Genomic DNA, 21,700 nt, shown 5'->3' with positions numbered 1-21,700 from the left:
CTCAGAACCTCAGCATAAAGAGCTAAGGGAAAGCAGAGGCCTGTTGGAGGTAGACTGTGTGTACAGAGCTGCAGCCTCCTCCACGGAGCCCCAGGGCTGGAGGAGTGCAGCACAGCCCCAGCACGGGTGGGCTTCCTCACGCCTGGTGCGGCCTGAGGCATCTGTCTGTCATGCGACGTAACACTGGACAGTGTCATGGGAGGTTTGTGTCCAGCCGGCTCAGAGCTAACCCTGCCCCATGTTTATCTGGTGACCTTTGGTGTCCTTGGGGACACGCTGTGCCGGGGCAGGGCTGAGGCAGGATTACAGGGCTCATATGCTGTTGCCAAACACATCTTGGGGAAAAAGAGAGAAAAAGCAAAACAAACAGAGCCACGTCCACTCCCCACTGCCCTGATGTAGAAGCTGTTTCTGAAATAGCCGGGTCACAGGTTCCAGTGGAAAATCCCCAGGTTCGAGGGGGACACCCTCACCTGTCCCCAGGAGAAAATGCCTTCCCACCCCCATCCCAGATCTCTGTGGGCTTGTAGGGGAAAAAAATACCTTAGCAGTGGATCTTCAGCGAATTGGGAGGGCCTTGTGTTTAGAGGGAACTTCAAGGAAGTTAATTAACTTGGACACATTGTCATGAAAAAAGCCTGAAGGACTTCAGAAATCAGCTCCACGCTTACTTGCTGCGTAACTTTGGGCAACATCACTTCAACTCGCCAAGACTTGGTTTTATCATCTGTAAAATGGGCATGTTTCCTCTGACTCACTGGACTCCAATGAGGGATGAACAGTTGATCTCTATTAGTCTCCAAGGACGGTGTCTGGCATGTGGAAGAATGTCTCCTTCCTCCCCACTATATGCGATATCACCAGCAAGGGGCTAAGGGAGCCTGTTTCCTCATCTATAAATGGGGGTGCAAGCTTCATGACCACCAAGGTCCCCCAAAGGCTAACATGACCCCAGTATGAACTCATCAGAGTTGCTGGGGCCACATGTCCCCCAGTCATTAAAGAAGCATGAAGACATTAGACCTAAGAAGGGGCTTCTGGCCTCAAGTCCATTTGGGGGGCCCAGAATGGTTGAGGGTGTGCCCACGTCAGAAGCAGGGCTAGAACTCAGGTCTCCTGCTCTCTGGTCTGGACCCTTCCCCTGCGTCGCCCGCCTGGTGTTGTCTCTTGGTTCTTCTTTTGTATCCCATCCCTCATATTCTGGAAAAATGTCCAGCACATAACAAGCACCCCAGTTCTGCTGCCCCCCGATGTCCTTGCCGTGCCAATTAACGGAATAACCCAACCACACCCATGTTCATCCACATGTTCGGCAAATATGTGGGTATTGACACCAAGATATGCGGCATATATGGAGCACAGAGCTGCTCAGGGACTCAGAAACATGGAGAACCCATATGAGGTGCACCAGAGGAGATAGTTGCCACCCCCCTGCCTTTATCCCTCAGTGACCTGAGGGACCCACTGCTCTAGTACCCAGCTTGTGGTCAGCTGCCTGCATGTGGTGCTTGTATCTTCCAAAATAGCCACATAACATGTCCCATTCAGTATGCCTTCCTCACAATGCACCTTCAGCACTCCTTCCTCAAAGAAGCGGGATCTGTGTTCCCTCCCTTGAATCTGGGTGCACCATGACCTGGGCAGAAGTGATGCTATGGGACTTCTGAGGTTAGGTCATAAGGCAGCTCTGTCTGGCTCTCCTGGGACACTCACTATTGGAACCTGGCTGCCATGTTTTAAGGAAGCCCAAGCTACATGGAGAGGCCATAAGGAGGTGTTCTGGCTGATAGCCAGCAGCAACCACCAGACGTGGCAGTGAGGAAGCCTTCGAGACACCCCCAGTGCCAGCCTCCACCTGCCTGTAACCGCAGGAGAGACCCCCAGGGAGAACCGCCCAGCTGAGCCCAACCAACCACTAGAGCCAGAAGAGATAACAATAAAATGACTTGGTGTTTTATGCTACTGTGATTGGGGTGGTTTCTCTGCAGCAACATATAACCAAAACCCGAGTCCAGTGCCTGGGTCTCTCTTCTTTTCTTCAGCAACCCCACCCCCACCCCCCACATGTACAACTCTGAAGTGCAGAGCAATTAATGCCCCTGGGGGCGACCCTCATCATTGGGAATTAGGAGTGGTGGGTGTCCCAGCCTCCCCAGGTGGACAGACACAGTTCTCAGAGTGTCCCCGCAGCTCTTGCCTGCTCATTAACACGTGGTTATGGCTTACCTCACTTCCCCATTCCTTTCCTGGGATCACCTTTGTTTCAAATAAACTATCTGCACCCAGGGCCTTGTTGCAGGCTCTGCTTTTGGCAGAACCTAAACTAAGGCATATGGTAAAGGAGGTCCCATGAACATTGGGGGAGGAGGTACAATTTAGTACAAAGTGTTGGGAACACTGGCTTTCTTCATGGGCAAATGGTTGTTGAGGGCTAATTACTGGGAGTAAAACAATGACTAAGAGTCTCTGCACTCATGTTACATACAGTCTGACGGAGTTTTGTCCAAAGCAGAAAGTACCACCTCTTCCCCTTGTTATCTGTGGCCACACACACACACACACACACACACACACACACACACACAGAGTAAGCATACTCATAAAACCTCTTACAGTGGGTACCACAGACAGTGGCGGTATATAAGCCTGGGTTCAAATTCTGGTCCCATACATCTTTAACTAGCAAGGAGATCAAATCAGTAACAAAAACTCTCCCAACAAAGAAAAGCCCTAAACCAGATGGCTTCCCTGGTGAATTCTATCCAACACTTAAAGAAAATCAATCCTTCTTAAACTCTTTGAAAAAATTGAAGAGGAGGGAACACTTCCTAATTCATTCCAAGAGGCCAGCATTACTCTGATACCAAAGCCCGGTAAAGACACTACAAGAAAAGAAAGCTATAGACCAATATCCCCTGTGAACATTGATGCAAAAATTCTCAACAAAATACTAGCAAAACAAATTCAGCAGCATATTTAAAGGATTATACACCATGACCAATTGGGATTTATCCCTGGGATATAGGATGTTTCATCACATGAAAACCAATCAGTGTGATATACCACATTAACACAAGGAAGGGGGAAATCACATGCTCACCTCAACGGATGCAGAGGAAGCACCAACAACATTCAACACTAGTGGACAGAGCTCTGGCCAATGAGACCCAAGCGGAAACCTGCTAAGGATTTGTGGGAAACGTTTTCCTTTTCTAACAGAGGTGCTGCCTCTTCTTTCTTCATCTTTCTTTCTGGGATGGGCATGTGAGGCCAGAGGGGGGCAGGCACTCTGTGTGCAAAACGGATGGTCAGTGTGGGAGGCTGACCCACGGCCCCTCGTCCCCAAAGACGTCCACGTCCTGGACCCTGGAACCTAGGGCTATGTTACCTTATGCGGCCACGGCGACTTTGCAGGTGTGATTAAGGTGAGCATCTTGAGATGCGGAGATTCTCCTGGATTATCTAGGTGAGCCCAATGTCATCACAAAGGTCCTTATAAGAGGGAGGCAAGAGAAAGCGAGAGAAGGAGCTGGGAGGACGGAAGCAGAGGTCTGAGAGAGAGAGAGAGATGGAGATGCTACACTGCTGGCCCTGAAGATGGAGAAAGGGCCATGAGCCAAGGGATGCAGGCAGCCCTCTCCAAGCTGGAAGGGCAAGGGAATGGGTTCTCATCCTGGAGCCTCCAGAAGGAATGCAGACCTGCCTACTCACGTTGGGCTCTGACCTGCAGAATGTAAGAGAACAGATTTTTGTTGTCTTAACCCACTGTGTGTGGTGATTAGTTACAGCACCAGTAGGAAACTGATGTGATCAGTAAGTGTTTGTTTCCTCCCCTCGCACAGCTCAGCCAACCCTGTCCTCTGCTGCTGGATTGCTCATTTCCACACCACAGTGTTGGCCGGGCCGGCCCTGGGCGTTCTCTGCTTTAATAATCCCCCTTCCAGGTTCAGGGCCCAGAGGTCAGGCTGTGCCCCAGGACCCTGCCCCCAGTCACCGCTGGTTGGGCCAGGGATGAACTCTGGCCTGCGACGGGCAGCCAGATTTTGTCTCTGGGGAATGTGGAGGTGGGCCCAGGGGCCACTGGGGCTCCGTCACCCTGGGTGCCATGGGTAGCACGTGGAGAGAGGGATGCTGTGGGTATCAAGAGGGAGGCAGAGAGTGAGGGGCCTTGTGAGATGAGAGAGTCACTGGGACAGCAAGACACAAGAAGAAACAGACCGGGAGGGAAGGGAAGAAACACGAAACACACAAGAAGACATACAGGGAGACAGAGAAAGCAATAGAGAGGGAGGGAGAGATGCAGACACGGAATGCACTGAAAGACAGAGGGATAAACTGAGAGACACACAGGAAGACCAAGAGATACACAGACCAGAGAAATGGAAACGGGCGGGAAGAGAGACAACGAGAGACCTATAGAAAGACCATAAGAGACACACAGGGAGAAAGAGATACGCAGAGAACCAGAACAGGTAGGAAAGAAGGAAAAAGACACAGAGAAATAGACATCAAGATGTAGAGGGAGATACAGAGAGACACACGGAGAAAGATACTGAGAGAAGTCCACTGCACTCTCACACACACTCACAGTCACACTCTCACACTCACACTCACGCACGCACTCACTCTCACACACCCACTCACCATCACTCACTCACCCTCACACACTCACACTCATACACACACTCACACTCACACACTCGCACACTCACCCTCACACACACGCACTCAGCCTCACCCTCACACACCCACTCACCCTCACTCACTCACCCTCACACACTCACACGCATACACACTCTCACTCACACACTCACACTCACACTCACACTCACACTCACTCACACACCCTCACACACCCACTCACTCTCACACACCGACGCACCCTCACACACTCACACTCATACTCACACACTCTCACTCACACACTCACACTCATACAATGACCATCCTAGTGTCAGGGTCCTGGTGCACCTGCGCCCTCAGCTTTGAACGACTTCCCCTTTTGCCCCAGGAGCCTGCAGTGGGTTTGTGTTTCCTGCAACTCAAGCAAGTGAGAGAACTTACTGTTCCAGCACCCACAGTGGCTCCCCGTGGAGGGCTTTGTGCCTGTCTTCCTTTGCCCACATGCCCACACATCTCTCCTGCCCAAACATCTGGGCTTTTTTTTTATTATTATTATTAAAAATGTTTAAAAATATAAAATAATTTTAGATTCACAGAAGAGTTGCAAAGGTAGTACAGAGTTTCCATATACCCTTTACCCAGTTTCACCTAATGTCTACATCGTATAGAACCACAGACCAATGTGCAAAACTAAGAAAACATTGTTAAAATACTATTAACTAAACTACAGACTTTATTCGGATTTCACCAGTTTTTCCTGTAATGCAAAAGTCAGCAAAGTCTTTCTGTAAAGGACCAAATAGTAGTAAATATTTTCAGCTTTGCCAGCCATATGGTCTCTGTTGTAATCCCTCAGCTCTGCTGTGTAGCACAAAAGCAGCCATAAACAATGCATAGGTGAATGGGTCTGGCTGTGAGCCAACAGAACTTGACCAGCAAGAGCAGGCAGAGGGCCAGGGCCAGCCCGCAGACGGGGCTCTGCTGGGCCCTGGGCCACGCTCTTTTGCTGTTCCAGGGCTCACACTGCCTTTCATTGTCACATCTCCCTGGTCCCTTCTAATTGTGAAAGTTCCTCAGTCTTTCCTTATCTTTCGTGACCTTGACCCTTTTGAAGAGCACTGGTCAGGTATTTTATCAATTTGGGCTTGTCTGCTGTTTTCTTGGGATTAGGCTATGCTTTATTGAAAAAGTTGACACAGAAGCGATGGCGTGTCGTGGGTGCCCCCTATCAGGAGGCATGTGCTGTGCTGTCAGTGTGTCCCGCTCTGGGGGTCCCGACCACCTACTTACAGTGGTGTCCGCCAGACCCGCATGGTCAAGTCGTCAGTCTGTCCTTTGTGGTTAATAAATATTTGGGGGAAATAGTTTGCAACCATGCAAATCTTGTTTCTCCTTAAACATTCTCCCACTAATTTTAGTATCCGTGAGTGGATCTTGACTGTGACAGTTATTGCTGCAGTGTTCTCATCGTGACTTGCTGTTTCCCTCATTCCTTCTACATTTATTAAGTGGAACGCTCTGGAGGGAAAAGCTTTCCCTTCTTTTCCCCATTTATTTATGCAATAGTTTATTTGTATCAGTATGGACTCATGGCTATTTATCTTATTTGATGAGTTAGAATCCAACGCTATTTATCTTGATTTGTTGCTCAGGTCTCAAAGCCGTGGTGGCTAAGGCCTCATTGTTGGTGCCTGCGTGCATAAAGGTCAACCGAACAAACCTGTGTTCATTCGTTCATTCACTCATCGAACGAGCATTTACTGAGCACCTGCTATGCGCCAGCACAGCTGGAGGCATAGCGGTGAGCAAACCAGGCAGAAATTGCCGCCTGATCTAATGAGGAGAGACAAACAAAAACTAAAGTGTGTGTGTAGGGGGAGGTGCCATTACAGGCTGGTGATGATGAGGGTCTAGATTTTTTATCGGAACAGCAGTCACCAAGCCCAGAGTGTCTCGCACATGAAAGCTTTCTGCAGGGGGCCGTGGTCAAGGGAAATCGGGGCAACTTGACACTTCCTCTTTCTTTATGGCGCAGTGACTCTTCATTCGGTTTTGAATGACCCAGTGACACATTTTTATCTTCTTCCCTTTCAGTCCTTTTCAATGGAAGCAGTATTATTAGAATCCTGTCGTGTCAAAAAAAAAAAGAAAGGGGACTTCCAAGGCATCTGGCTCAGAGATTTTCAGATTGGGGTCCTAGGAATCCCTTGGTGTGTGGATGGAGGGGGGAGTAAGGAGGGGTCAGAGAGAACAGAGCGGCCTCTTAGCCTCACCGCTCTACCAGAGCAATTCCCCTCTTATCTGTTTTACACACTGGGCTTCCAATCAGCGTTTTATTTGAGAAAAGTGTTCTGGTGCTGAAAACCAAAGTTAGGTATCCTTCATTTTTCTTTCGGGAGGTCAGTTAGCATCAGGGGGTAGAGCCCAGAACCGGGCTCAGGCATGGGGCTGGATCGCGGCTCTGCAACCTGTGACTTCTGTGACTCTCCAGATGTGTTTCCTGTCTGCGGGACAGGAGACAGCAGTAATTCCTGCTTCAGAGGGCTTTTGGGAGGACTGGAAAGCATAATGTGTCGTTGGGAGGACTGTGATAGCATAATGTGTGGTTAAGCTCTTACCAGGCAGAGTTGCTCCTATTTTACATTTCTAAACAAAAAAATGACAAAAGTGATCCATGTTCTTAAAAACATTCAAATACGACAAAAGAATCGAAAAACTACCTAGAAAATTCCCAGCCTCACTCTCAAGAGTGACTACAATGAAACAGCTTAGTATATATTCTTCTAGACTCTGTTCCATGCATTTGCAAACTTATAGTATTTATGTTTAGAAATACTTTTTACAAACATGGAATTTCACTGTACATCCTGCTCTGCAATTTGCTTTTTTCATTTAGTGATGTATCACGGGTAAGTTTCCTCACCAGGATTCAGAGCCAGACCACATTCCTCTTAATGGCTGTCTAGTATTCCATTCGGGAATGTTCTGTCATTTTTAACCAGTCCCCAACTGAAGGATATTTAAGTTGTTTACAAGTTGTTGCTCACACAAACAGTGCTGAATTTACATATTTGTACACATTTCTTTGCATTCTTGTGCAAGTACTGCTGTGGCATAAATTCATAGAAGTAGAATTGCTGGGTCAAAGGGTTTTCCATTTCACATTTTTATGGATACGGCCCCCGCCCCAACATGAATTTATATTCCCATCAGTAAAATAGAGGAGGGCCCTCTCTGCATGACCCTGGGGGGAATATTCTCTCTGATCACTGCCTCCTGGCAGATGAAAACCGTTTCGTTTCTTTGACTATTCTCTTGTTTCCTGGCCATTCATAGTTGTTTCTTCTGCAACCTGCCTGGTCGTATGTTTTGTTTCCACGCGAGGAAGCTGAAGCCCAGAGAGGTTTGGCGGTTCATCCAAGTCTATACAACCCAGTTCTCTCCACCACTCCTCTTGCCACCTGCCACGCTTGTAGCTCAGTCTCTGTTCACTTCTCTTTTGATACAATAGCACCTGTCTTAGGTGAGACTCCCCCGGAAACGGATGCTGAGTCAAAGTTTCAGTGGCTCCTGGGAGAAACTGGCCAGGGAGTGAAGGAAGCGGAGGAAACCGAGGATGAGATTTTAGGGGAAGTCCTCACCCAGGCCTCCTCCTGCCCAGGTGCAAACCTCACCTCCCAGTTTGTCCTGTTTGGAGGCTTCCTCCTCCCTCACTGGTCAGTCACCGGCACAGGCTGCCCTGGGGAGGGGACACAGGGACCTAGACTCCCAGGGCTCTCCCCTGGGACAGAGAGAGTTCCAGGAGGCCAGCGGGGAGCCCTCAGGGGCACAAAGGCGAGACCACAGCAACGTGGGAGATCTAAGGGCACCTCAGTGTTCCCTATGGCATCCCCATTTCCTTTGGGGATCCACTCGTTCCCCACACTGAGCCATTTTAGTTTAGGTGGGGCCTCAGAAGGGAACCCTGCCTGGCTGAAGCAATAAGCATAGTCTATCCCCCTGGTCAAAATGACCAATTTAGGGTTGAGCCCACAGCACAACTTCTGTCAATGGGAGTCAGCCCAGGGTCTGTTCGGGGAGAAAAGATCTGGCTCATTTTCACTGCTGCATAGACTCCCAGGTGTGACTACACCCGGATTTATACACCCCTCCAAACTGTCAGTGCACAAGTGTCGTTGCCAGACTGTTACTGTGATTGGTGCTGCTAAGACCGCTCTTGCATACATTGCCCGAAGCATGTGTACACTGGGGAGTGGAACTGCTGAGTTAGCGGGAATGTGAACATTCCACCTGCCAAGACGAGGCTAGATTGTTCTCCAACATGCCCGTAATAATTTACACACCCACCAACTGTGGGGGAGCATTGCTATTGTTCCGAATCTCTGCCCAATCATGGTGTCGACAGATTTTCCATGTTTTGCCAATTTAGTCGGCATAAGAAGATAGCTCCCCCTGGTCTGCATTTGCATCGCCCTAATTTATTCACCACTCATGCTTCCCAAGAAGGTCTTTCTTCCTGATTTCCCGCCTACTGTTTTTTCTCAGCTGCTTGTTCTGGTTTAAGATTTCCTTTTTCATGGAATGCCCTCCACCTCCTGCCTACCCTTCCATATGGGGCCATGATGGCATCTCCTCCAGGAACCCTTCCTTCCTGCTTCTATATGGGACGACTTCTCCTCCGTCCGCCTTTGCACTCTGTGCATTTGTAGTTTTCCCAGACTGCCATGTTTCCCTGTTGGGCTCTGAGAGCTCACGTGGGGACCACGTCCTAACCATCTTTTCTCTCCTTCCCATCGCTGCCCTGCTGATCAGCTGGCTTCTCACAGAATAGGCTCAGAAGGAGTTATTTTCCTCTTCCCCACTTTGGGTTTATGCCATGTCAGTGACAACAGAGAAGGGAACAATGATGGATTAAACTATCAATAGAAATCAGCTGCCTAATGCTCCACACCATCCCCAGCCTGACAGTGACCTGCCAGAGAAATCCACTGGCAAGAGCTTTCCACCACTCACAAAAAGAAAGAACAAAGGGTGATCTTTGTACATTTTCTGGGCTTGTTGTAAAGAAGAATGGAAATACACATCCATTGGTTTGTCCTGGGAGCACCCCAGTAGGAGGAATAGCTCAGCTTCTTATGCCTGCTCATCTCCACCCAAGCTGGCTCGCCAATTGCCTTAGAAGTGGCTGGGTGATTGATCATTGGCTCTGACTCAGTGCTGGTGTTCATCCGCCTGTGAAAAACCAGGAATCAGGGAAAGGCAGAATAGGCTGTACCTCTGCCAATGAAAGATTATTCCACCATGAGACACAGCTGTCCTGGGGGCCTGAGAGGTTACCTACTTCCATGCTCCAGAGGTTTAAATGGAACTGAATGCTCTGGAATAATACATGCTAATTTGCAAACCTCAAACTGAACCAAGATTTTCTTTTTTTTCCCTCCCATGAACGACAAAGAAAGAAAGAATGAGGCACAGCTCCCAAACAGACCAGCATGGACCAGATTGCAAGGTGTTATCTGCAGGTGTGTACATGAGTCCCTGCCTCCTCTTTCTGCATCCCAGTCACATGGACAGTGGAGGGGAGGGCAGGGCTCAGCCACTTGAAGAGTGATACAAGACTAGGTTTAAGTTCTCTCATCTGCCAATTTGTCACTGATCTAAAAGTTCCTAGACCTTGAAGATTTTGATTAAATGGTAATTTCCAATTATTCTGTGCAGCAGACATTTCTGAGGCAGCAAGGTAGGGAGGTGAGGGGTGTTAAGAGCCCACTATGGACATTAGGCAAATTATTCAATTGAGCAGAGCTTGTTTCTCATTTGTAAAGTGGAGATTAAGACACCTGCCATTTCTATTTTGAAGTTTTTGTTCTGAGGATCAAAATGAGACAGAAGATTAAAGTACTCTGTGATATCTCTGTCTTGGGGTTTCTTGAATCATAAAAACAAAGAAAAAAAAATTGGGAGGGATTTGTCCTCAAGATGTTGGAGTAGGTAAATACTGTGCTCGCCTCCTCCCACTACCACATGAAAATTACAATAAACTACAGAATAACCATCATTGAAAATTGCCTGACATCTAGCTGAACAGGAATTCTATAACTAAGGATATACAGAAGCCACCATGTCGAGACTGGTAGGAGGGACACAGACGTGGAACAGGCTGCTCCCACACATGCATGTGGCAGTTAAAAATCAGGAGGGATATCTTAGCTGCAGAGGCCCCTCCTGAGGAGTGAGGGGTTGCAGCCCCACACCAGAATCCCTGACCCAGGTTTCCAGTGTCAAGGAGAGAAGTCCCCATAACTTCTGGCTGTGAAAACTAGCAGGGATTGAGACTGAGTGAGACAGAGGGCTGCTGGAGTCCTAGGTACTCCTCTTAAATGGCCACTGCATGGCCTTATTCACTGACCGACTCACTCACTCTGAGCTCCAGCGCTGGGGCAGCAGCTCAAAGGGTGCCAGGGACATACGAGGAGGAACTGAATTATCTGACTGCAGGGTGAGAGGTGGAAGGGCAGCTTTCTCTCAGACAGAAGTGCTGGCAAAAGCCTTTTTTTTTTTTTTTCAGCCTCCCTCCCTCCCAGCGTGCAGATTTAGGCTAGCACCATATCTGAGTCTCCACCAATGAGGCTGACACCATTTACCCTGACCTGGAGATTCCATGAGATCCAGCCCACCCAACTCGCCAACTCACCCAAACCACTTATAGTGGTTTTTCCATATAAGTGGCCTGTCTTAGTTCATGCTGAAGACTTTCCTAAAATCTCTCAAAGTTTCACAAACTCCAAACAAGCAGCATCTGGCCTTTATATGCCCTGTACTTCTTGCTAAGCAGCCCCAAGCCCAGCACTAGCGACAGCCAGCCTCAGTCGCAGCTTAGCCTCTCCCAGGCACGTTCAAGCCCAGCACAAAAGACAAGCACATGCAGATTACTTTGTAGCTCATACCAAGTGGCCCTAGACAGGGCACATGCAGCAGCTTCACCACAGCCCCTCCCAAGAGGCCCCAGTACCAACAGACACAATGGCCAACTTCAGAGCACCACCCAACCACTTCCACAAATGATACACCCAAACAGCGGACTAGATAAGTACCAGAGCCTTGCTAAAGCAAATATTGCTCCATAGGGTGGGCCCCTGCATAGTATCTTCTCCACTGTAGTCACAACCAGTCCGCACAACCAATCAGCCCGAGGGTCAATCCCTCCCATTGATATGCCAACAGCAACCAAGGCTCAACTACAATAGGTGGGCACACACAACCCACACAAGGGACACACCTGGAGCACCCAGCTCAAGTAACAAGGGACACTGTGCCACTTGGCCCCACAGGCTACCTACTACATAATGCCACTCTACCAAGACCAGGAGACATAGCAGCTCTACCTGGTACATAGAAACAAACACAGGGAAACAGCCAAAATGGGGAGACACAGAAACATGCTACAAATGAAAGAACAGAACAAAATTCCAGAAAAAGAACTAAACAAAATGGAGGCAAGAAAACTATGAGGTGCAGAGTTTCAAACACTGGTTATAAAAATGCTCAGTGATCTCAGGGAGTATTTCAACAAAGAGAAAGGAAACATAAAAAAAGAGATAGAATACATTTTAAAAAACAGTCAGAAATAAAGAATACAATAACTGAAATGAAGAATACATTAAAGGGAATCAACAGTACATTACATGAAGCAGAGGATCTAATCAGCAATTTGGAAGATAAGGTAAGCAATCAGAACAGCAAAAAGAATCCCCCTCCCAAAAAATAAGGATAATTTAAGAGGTCTTCGGGATAATATCAAACATACCAATATTCACATCATAGGGGATTAGAAGAAGAGAGAGAGCAAGAACTTGATAAATTATTTCAAGACATAGTGACTGAAAACTTCCCTAACATGGCAAAGGAGACAGACAGACAAGTCTAGGAACTGCAGAGAGTCCCAAACAAGATGAACCCAAAGAGGCCCACACCAAGACACATTATAATTAAAATGCCAAAAGTTAAAGACAAAGAGAGAATCTTAAAAGAAGCAAGAGAAAGGCAGTTAGTTACATACAAGGGAGCTCCCATAAGACTGTCTGCTGATTTCTCAACAGAAACTTTGCAGGCCAGAAGGGACTAGCACAAAATATTCAAAGTGATGAGAAGCAAGGACCTACAACTAACATTACTCTACCCAGCAAACCTGTCATTTAGAATTGAATGACAGATAAAGAGCTCCCCAGACAAGAAAAAGCTGGAGTTCATCACCACCGACAGTATTACAAGAAATGTTAAAGGGACTTCTTTAAAAAGAAGATCAAAATTATGAATAATAAAACAGCAGTAACTACATATCTATCAACAATTACTTTAAATGTAAATGGATTAAATGTTGCAATCAAAAGACATAGGGTGGGCTGGTCCGGTGGCTCAGGTGGTTAGAGCTCCATGCTCCTAACTCCGAAGGCTGCCGGTTTGATTCCCACATGGGCCAGTGGGCTCTCAACCACAAGGTTGCCAGTTCAATTCCTCAAGTCCCACAAAGGATGGTGGGCAGTGCCCCCTGCAACTAAGATTGAACACGGCACCTTGAGCTGAGCTGCCACTGAGCTCCTGGATGGCTCAGTTGGTTGGAGTGCATCCTCTCAACCACAAGGTTGCTGGTTTGACTCCCGCAAGGGATGGTGGGCTGCACTCCCTGTAACTAGCAACGGCAACTGGACCTGGAGCTGAGCTGCGCCCTCCACAACTAAGGCTGAAAGGACAACAACTTGACTTGGAAAAAAAGTCCTGGAAGTACACACTGTTCCCCAATAAAGTCCTGTAAAAAAAATGTTAAATAAAAAAAAAGACATAGGGTAGCTGAATAGATAAGAAAATAAGACCCTTACACATGCTGTCTAGAAGAGAATCACTTCAGATCGAAAGACACTCATTGATGGAAAATAAAGAGACGATAAAAGATATTTCATGCAAATGGAAAGGAAAACAAAAAAAACAATACTTACATCTGACAAAATAGACTTGAAAACAAAGTCTATAACAAGAGACAAAGAAGGACCCAGTAATTCTACTTCTGGGTATTTATCCAAAGAAACCCAGAGCACTTATTAAAAAGACATATGCATGTGATACATAGGAGCAAATACAGAGAAGCAGCCAGAATGAGGAAACAAAGAAACATGTCCCAAATAAAAGAACAGGAGAAACCTCCAGAAATAGAACTAAGTTAAATGGAGGCAACCAACCTACCAGAGACAGAGTTTAAAACACTAGTTATAAGAACGCTGAAGTAACTTAGTGAGAATTTTAACAAAGAGATAGCAAGCATTAAAAAAAGACATAGAAACCATAAAAAAGAAACAGTCGGAAATAAAGAATGCAGTAACTGAAATGAAGAACACACTAGAAGGAATCAACTACAGATTAGAGGAAGCAGAGGATCAAATCAGCGATTTAGAAGATAAGGTAGCAGAAAACACCCAATAGGAACAACAAAAAGAAAAAAGATTTTTTATAAAATGTAGTTTACAGGACCTGTGGGGCAGTATCAAGAGTTACAATATTTGCATCATAGGAATACCAGAAGGAGAAGAGAGGGAACAAGAGATTGAGACCCTATTTGAAGAACTAATGACTGAAAACTTCCCTAACTGTGCAAAGCAAATAGATATACAAGCCCAGGAAGTGCAGAGAGTCCCACACAGACCCACACCAAGACATATCATAATTAAAATGGCAAAGCTTAAAAACAGAGAGAATCCTAAAAGCAGCAGGAGCAAGACAACCAGTTACTTATAAGGGAACTCTCACAAGATTGTCAGAAATTTGCAGACCAGAAAAGAGTGGCAGGAAATAGTCAAGGTAATGAAAAATAAGGGCCTACAACCAAGGCTACTCCACACAGCAAAGCTATTATTTAAAACTGAAAGACAGATAAAGAACTTCCCAGACAAGAAAAAGTTAACAGAATTATTTAGCACCAAGCCAGTATTACAAGAAATGTTAAAAGGGTTCCTTTAAGGAGAAGAAAGGAGAAAACAAACAAACAAATGAAGATAAAAAATATGAAAAATAAAATGACAATAACTATGTACCTATCAATAATCACTTTAAATGTAAATGGATTAAATGCTCCAATGAAAAGACATAGGGTGGCTGAGTGAATAAGGAAACAAGACCCATGCATAGGCTGTTTATAAGAGACCCACCTCAGATCAAAGGACACATAGACTGAAAGTAAAGGGATGGAAAAAGATATTTCATGTAAATGGAAATAAGAAAAAAAACCGAGGTAGCAATATTTATATAGAACAAAATAGACTTTAAAATGAAGATTATAATAAGAGACAAAAAAGGACATTACATAATAATAAAGGGATCAATTCAACAAGAAGACATCATCCTACTAAACATTTATGCACCCAACATAGGAGCACCTAAATATATAAAACAAATATTGTCTGACATAAAGGCAGAGATCAACAGTAACACAATCATGGTAGAGGACTTAACATCCCACTCACAGCAATGGACAGATCTTCCAGACAGTAAATCAACACAGAAACATTAGCCTTAAATGACACACTAGACCACGTGGATTTCATTGATATTTTTAGAGCATTTCAACCCAAAGCAGCAAAATATACATTCTTTTCAAGTGCACATGGAACATTTTTCAAGATAGACCACATGTTAGGCCACAAAACTAGTCTCAATAAACTTAAGAAGATTGAAATCTTATCAAGCATCTTCTCTAACCACAAAGATATAAAGTAGACATCAATTACAGGGGGGAAAATGGAAAAACACGCAAACACATGGAAACTAAGTAACATGCTACTAAATAATGAATGGATTAACAATGAGCTCAAGGAAGAAATCAAACGATACCTTGAGACAAACGAAAATGAAACACAATGATCCAAAATCTATGGGACGCAATGAAAGCAGTCCTAAGAGAGAAATTCATGGCAACGCAGGCTTGCCTCAAGTAACATGAATAATCTCAATAAGAAGTCTACTTTATACCTAAGAGAACTGGAAAAAGAACAGTAAACAAACCCAAAGTGAGGAGAAGGAAGGAAATAATAAAGATCAGAGTGGAAATAAATGAAATAGAGACTAAAAAACAAAACAAAAGAAAACAAAACACAACAATACAAAAGATCAATGAAACTAAGACCTGTTTTTTGAAAAGATAAACAAAATTGACAAACCTTTAGCTAGACTCATCAAGAAAAAAAGAAAGACGACCCAAATTAATAAAATTAGAAATGAAAGAGGAGAAGTGACAACCGACACCACAGAAATACAAAACAATTTAAGAAAATACTATGAGCAGCTACACTCCAACAAATTGGACAATCTGGAAGAAATGGATAAATTCCTAGAAGCATACAATCTTCCAAGGCTGAATCAAGAAGAAAGAGAAAGTCTGAACAGACCGATTACTACCAATGAAATTGAATCAGTAATTAACAAGCTCCCAACAAACATCTGGTCCCAACATCCTGGACCAGATGGCTTTACAGGTGGATTTTACTAAACATTCAAAAAAAAATTAACACCTATTCTCAAACTATTCCAAAAAATCCAAGAGGAAGGCAGGCTCCCATGCTTATTTTATGAGGCCAACATTACCTTGATTTCAAAACCAGACAAAGACATTACAAAAAAAGAAAACTATCGGCCAATATCCCTAATGAACATAGATGCAAAAATCCTCAACAAAATAGTAGCAAACTGAATTCATCAATACATTAAAATGATCATACACCACAATCAAGTGGGATTCATTCCTGGTATACAAGATTCATTCAATGTCTGCAAATCAATTAACGAGGTACACCACATAAACCAAATGAAAAATAAAAATCTTATGGTCATATCAATAGATGCAGGAAAAGCATTTGACAAAATCCAGCATCCATTTGTGATAAAAACTCTTAGCAAAGTGGGAATGGAGAGAACATATCTCAATATAATAAAGGCCAGATATGACAAACCCCCAGCTAATATTTTATCATACTTAATGAGGAAAAGCTAAAAGCATTCTCCTTAAGATCAGGAACAAGACAAGGATGCCCACTTTCACCACTTTTATTCAACATAGTACTGGAAGTTCTAGTCATAGCCATCAGACAAGAAAAAGAAAAAAAGGCATCCAAATGGGAAAGGAAGAAGTAAAATTGTCAGTATTTGCAGACGACATGATACTGTATATAGTGAACCCCAAAGATTCCACCAAAAAACTATTAGAACTGATCAATGAATTTAGTAAAATAGCAGGATACAAAATTAATATTCAGAAATTGGTTGCATTTTTATACACCAATAGCAAACTGTCAGAAAGAGAAATTAAGAAAACAATCCCATTTACAATTGCATCAATAAAATAAAATACTTAGGAATAAATTTAACCAGAGGAGTAAAAGACCTGTACTCAGAAAAGTATAAGACATTGAAAAGAGAAATTAAAGAAGATACAAATAAATGGAAACATATACCATGCTCATGGACAGGAAGAATTAATATAGTTAAAATGTCCATATTACCCAAAGCAATCTATTGATTCAATACAATCCTTATCAAAATATCAATGGCATTTTTTCACAGAACTAGAACAAATAATCCTAAAATTTATATAGAACCACAAAAGACCCCAAATAGCCACGGCAATCCTGAGAAAGAAGAACAAAGCTGGAGGTATCATGCTACCTGATATCAAACTATACTACAAGGTGATAGTAATCAAAACAACATGGTTTTGGCATAAAAACAGACATATAGATCAATGGAGCAGAATAGAGTCCAGAAAGAAATCCATGCCTATATAATCATTTAATCTATGACAAAGGAAGAAAGAATTTACATTGGGGTAAAGACAGTTTATTCAATAAATGGTGCTGGGAAAACTGGACAGATACATGAAAGAAAAAAGTGAAATTGGACCATCATCTTATGCCACATACAAGAATAAACTCAAAATGGATTAAAGACTTAAGTCAAAGACCCAAAATCATAAAGCTCCTAGAAGAAAATACAGGAAGGAAACTCTCAGACATTACCCTTAATAATATTTTTACAGATATATCTCCTTGGACAAGGGAAACAAAAGAAAAAATAAACAAATGGGACTCCACCAAACCAAAAAGTTTGTTTGTTTGTTTGTTTGTTTGTTTGTTTTTCACAGCAAAGCAAACCATCAACAAAACAAAAAGACATCCTACTGAATGGGAGAAGATATTTATCAGTGATACATCAGATAAAGGGTTGATATCTAAAATTTATTTTAAAACTCATACAACTCAACACCAGAAAAATAAATCCGTTTAAAAAATGGGCAGAGGACCTGAAGAGACATTTTTCCAAAGAGGACATACAGATGGCCAATACACAGGAAAACATGCTCAGCATCACTAATCATCAGCGAAATGAAAGTAAAAACCACAATGAGATACCCCCTCACACCTGTCAGGATGGCCATCATCAGTAAATCAACAAACAATAAGTGGTGGCAAGGATGTGGAGAAAAGGAAACCCTCATCTACTATCGGTGGGATTGCAAATTTTTGCAGCCACTATGGAAAAGAATATGGAAGTTCCTCAAAAAATTAAAAATAGAACTACCTCATGACCCTGCGATGTACTTCTGGGTATTTATGCAAAGAAATCCAAAACACTAATTCAAAAATATGTATGCACCCCTATGTTTACTGCACTATTCACAATAACCAAGATATGGAAACAACGGTAATGCCCTTCAATAGACGATTGGATAAAGAAACTGGGTACATTTATATAACGGAGTATTACTCTGCCATAAAGAAGAATGAAATCTTACCATTTGCAACAACATTGATGGACCTAGAGGGTATGATGTTAAGTAAAATAAGTCAGACTGCGAAAGACAAATGCCATATGATCTCACTTATATGTGCAATCTAAAGAACAGAATTAATGAACAAATAAAGTAAAAATAGACTTATAGATACAGAGAACAAACTGATGGTTGCTAGATGGGACGGGTGTTGGGGGATGGGTGAGACAGGTGAAGAGATTAGGAAGTACAAATTGGTGGCCACAAAATAGTCACGGGGACGTGAAATACAGTGTGGGGAATATAGTCAATAATGTTGTAAAGACTATGTAGGGTGTCAGATGGGTACTGGACTTATAGGGGGGATCACTTCATAGATTATGTAAATGCCTAACCACTGTGCTGTACAGCTGAAGCTAATATAGAATAATATTGAATGTCAACTATAATTGTATATAAATATATCAATATCAATATATAATATATATTTATATAATGTATCATGCTACCTGATATCAAATTATACAAGGCCATAGTAATCAAAACAACATGGTTTGATTGATAGATATCAATATATAATATATATTTATATGATGTGATATTTATATGATGTATATATATATGATGTGATTAAAAAATACAGTGAATTTTTAAATTAAAAAAATTTAGGGTCAAAAAAATTGGCAGGTCTGAAACCTCACCCCTTCCACTTCTCAGACCTGATCTTCTGGCTGCTGGGTCGCACAATGAGCCAACATTCACTCGTCCTTGTGATTTGGCCCGACAAGCCCAGTCTCGTGACATCATGATGGCATACTGGTGAAGGCTGGACTCAGCTACAGCCAATACTCCCAGATCTGTGCAAAAGCAATGAGAGATGCTCTAAAAACACAGTTCAAAGCAAATGCAAAAAAGACTTCTGGCAGCAGCATAAAAATTGTGAAAGTGAAAAAGGAATAATCTACCATGAGTAAAGCTTGAAATGCTACATTTTCGAGGTGAAGATATGTGGGCACATGTTATGGCAGATTGAAAACAATCTCACTTCAGGGAAAAAAAATATCTGTCTTGTTTGTAGACTGACAATGCCAATTTTAAGAGATGTTATCTTAAAATGTGTATATATTTTTTGGTACCCTCTGTGTGTGTGTGTGTGTGTGTGTGTGCGTGTGTGTGGCAGGATGTAAAGCACAGCATAGGGAATACAGTCAATGGTATTATAATAGCTATGTACAGTATCAGATGGGTAGTAGACTTGTTGGTGTTATCACTTTGTGAGGGGGGTAAATGTCTCATCATTACGTTGTTTTGTATACTTGAAATACAAAATAATAAATAAAAAAAGAAAAGACATATGCATCCATATGTTCATTGCAGCATTATTCACAATAGCCAAGACATGGAGGCAACCTAAGTGTCCATCAATAAATGAGTGGATAAAGAAGAGGTGGCACACATATACAATGGAATATTACTCAGCCACAGAAAAGAATAAAATCTTGCCATCTGCAACAACATGGATGGACCTAGAAGTTATTATGCTAAGTGAAATAAGTCAGACAGTGAAAGACACATATCATATGATTTCACTTATATGTGGAGTCTAAAAAAACAAAATAAACAAAAAAATCTCAAACATAAACCCCTAGATATGGTGAACATTTTTATTGTCCCCAGATGGGAGTGGGATTGGGGGCAGGATAAAAAAGGGGAAGGGATCAAGAAGTACACATTGGGGGCCGGCCGGTGGCTCAGGCGGCTAGAGCTCCATGCTCCTAACTCCGAAGGCTGCCGGTTCGATTCCCACATGGGCCAGTGGGCTCTCAACCACAAGGTTGCCGGTTCGACTCCCACAAGGGATGGTGGGCTGTGCCCCCTGCAACTAGCAATGGCAACTGGACCTGGAGCTGAGCTGCGCCCTCCACAACTAAGACTGAAAGGACAACAACTTGACTTGGAAAAAAGTCCTGGAAGTACACACTGTTCCCCAATAAAGTCCTGTTCCCCTTCTTCAATAAAATCTTAAAAAAAAAAAAAAAGTACACATTGGTAGTCAGAAAATAATCAGAGGGATGTAAAGCACAGCACAGGGAATATAGTCAATAATATTGTAATAACTATACATGGTGTCAGGTGGGTACTAGATTTATCAGGGTGATCACTTCATAAGTTATAGAAATGTCTAATCACTACTTTGTACACCTGAAATAAATAGATCGATTGTATGTCAACCGTAATTGAAAAATAAAAATTATTTTTAAAATTAGGGGTACTACCTGAAGCTGAACAATACTGAATGACAACTATAATTTTACATATATATATATATGTATATGTGTGTGTATATTTATATATTTGTATGTATACTGTTACAGGAAGCGGAGTACAGCATTAGGAATAGAGACAGTGGAAATGTAATGGCTGTGTGCGATGTCAGAGGGATAGTGGATGGGGGGAGGGAAGTTCACACAGTGTGAGGGATATAAATGATAAATGTCTAAGTTTTGCTTTGTCTTGTGCACCTGAAACTAATAAAATTTTAAAAAATTAGGGGTACTGCCTTAAGTCTGCCAACTTTTTGTGTCATCAATTACGAAAAATCAAATTACTGTCTATCATGGCTATCAGTATAGGCGGGAAAAGGCTATGTTTGAACACCCCTTCAAAAATCCCCAAAACTATAAGACATAGTCTCAGAATAAAGATCTGGCAAAGTCTCCCTGAGGTGCCTTGTATGATGACACACGTACACAGCCAGGCATGGTACAGACCACATTGTCCTCATTTGCCCTTGAGCCCTCGTCAAGGACAACTTGCTGGGAATCCCTGGGATTGGGAATAAGCCCAGGCAAAAAGGATGGACCGAGTCTCATTCTGCACGCACCCTTCCAGGAAAGGGATTCTCTGTAGTGCCTGGGATTCCAAGCGTGGGGCCGCTGCAAGAGCCAAGTGGGACGTGCTGGGTGCGTGCTCCAGAGTGAGGGTCTGGCCCTTCTCACTTCCGGATGATGGCGAGGGAAGGGAAACCTGAGACAGTCAGCCCACCCCTCTTTGCCCAGGGAAGAGCTTGGACTGTGCCATTGTCTAACATGGGTACTTGGCCACTTTCACCTCCTGCCATTTCCCTCCTTGCACACTTTCCCTGCTTACTACTCTTTAAGAGAAACAGTAACCAGATGGAGAGTGTTCAGCGAGCGAGCTGGTCAAGCCTCTCATGTCTTTTTTAAAACGACAAGCTGAACCAGACCAGGAGCCGCAAACTCAAATTCC

The 21,700-nt window shown here is 43.6% G+C and overlaps 1 pseudogene; it reads left to right on the top strand.

The window, feature by feature from the left end:
* Window positions 1-19,214: 19,214 nt before the first annotated feature.
* LOC109436857 (ATP synthase F(1) complex subunit epsilon, mitochondrial pseudogene) lies at window positions 19,215-19,390 on the top strand (annotated as a pseudogene).
* The last annotated feature ends 2,310 nt before the right edge of the window (window positions 19,391-21,700 follow it).

The sequence above is a fragment of the Rhinolophus sinicus genome, chromosome 12 (assembly GCF_057876585.1).
Source record: "Rhinolophus sinicus isolate RSI-liver-muscle chromosome 12, RSI-T2T, whole genome shotgun sequence".
Lineage (NCBI taxonomy): Eukaryota > Metazoa > Chordata > Mammalia > Chiroptera > Rhinolophidae > Rhinolophus > Rhinolophus sinicus.
The sequence above is the reverse complement of the archived record's forward strand: the minus strand, read 5'-3'. Positions and strand labels throughout refer to the sequence as shown.